The sequence below is a fragment of the Penaeus vannamei genome, chromosome 1, assembly GCF_042767895.1.
Source record: "Penaeus vannamei isolate JL-2024 chromosome 1, ASM4276789v1, whole genome shotgun sequence".
NCBI classification, from domain to species: Eukaryota; Metazoa; Arthropoda; class Malacostraca; order Decapoda; family Penaeidae; genus Penaeus; species Penaeus vannamei.
In genome coordinates this window covers 23,906,981-23,907,628 of record NC_091549.1, presented here as the reverse complement: position 1 = coordinate 23,907,628, position 648 = coordinate 23,906,981, and positions in this window count along the sequence as shown.

The following is a 648-nucleotide window of genomic DNA, read 5'->3' as shown; positions in this document are numbered from 1 at the left end:
GAGTTCCTTTAAGGAAAGGGCTTACCCAGGGCAAGGATTCCAACTTCACTGGACGACTTTGAGCTGAGAGACGGGGTGTTGTACCACGTAAGAGACATCCCTTCAGGTCTTGTGAGTCAACTGGTTTTACCACCGAAGGTTAGGGGCGCAGCCATGAAGATCGTGCACAGTAGCAGCACGGCAGCTCACCCAGGTGTGTATTGCACTTATAAACGGCTGCAGGATTATTATTGGTTCCCAAATGCTCTGCAGTTTTGCAGGAAGTTCATACAGTCTTGTGCGACTTGCCAGCGGAGGAAGGGCGTTGTCTGGGGCCAGGCGCCTCTTGCAGCCACTCCACTTTCAACCCACCCCTTCGAGCGCGTGTCAGTCTTGATCGAGCTCCCTCCTGCACGTAATGGGGACAAATATATCCTAAGCATTGTCGACGAGCTGACCAGGTTCGTACAGTTGGTTCCTTTGGTTGATAAGGTAGCTCACACCGTCGCTGATGCTTAATCGCCCACTATGTCACCTTGTTAGGCCCTCCACAGACGCTTGTGAGTGATAATGGAGGAGAATTCACGGGTGAGTACTTTTGTGAAGTATGCAATCTCATGGGCATTAAGACTAGGTACATGACGCCATACAACCCCTCTAGTAATGGCT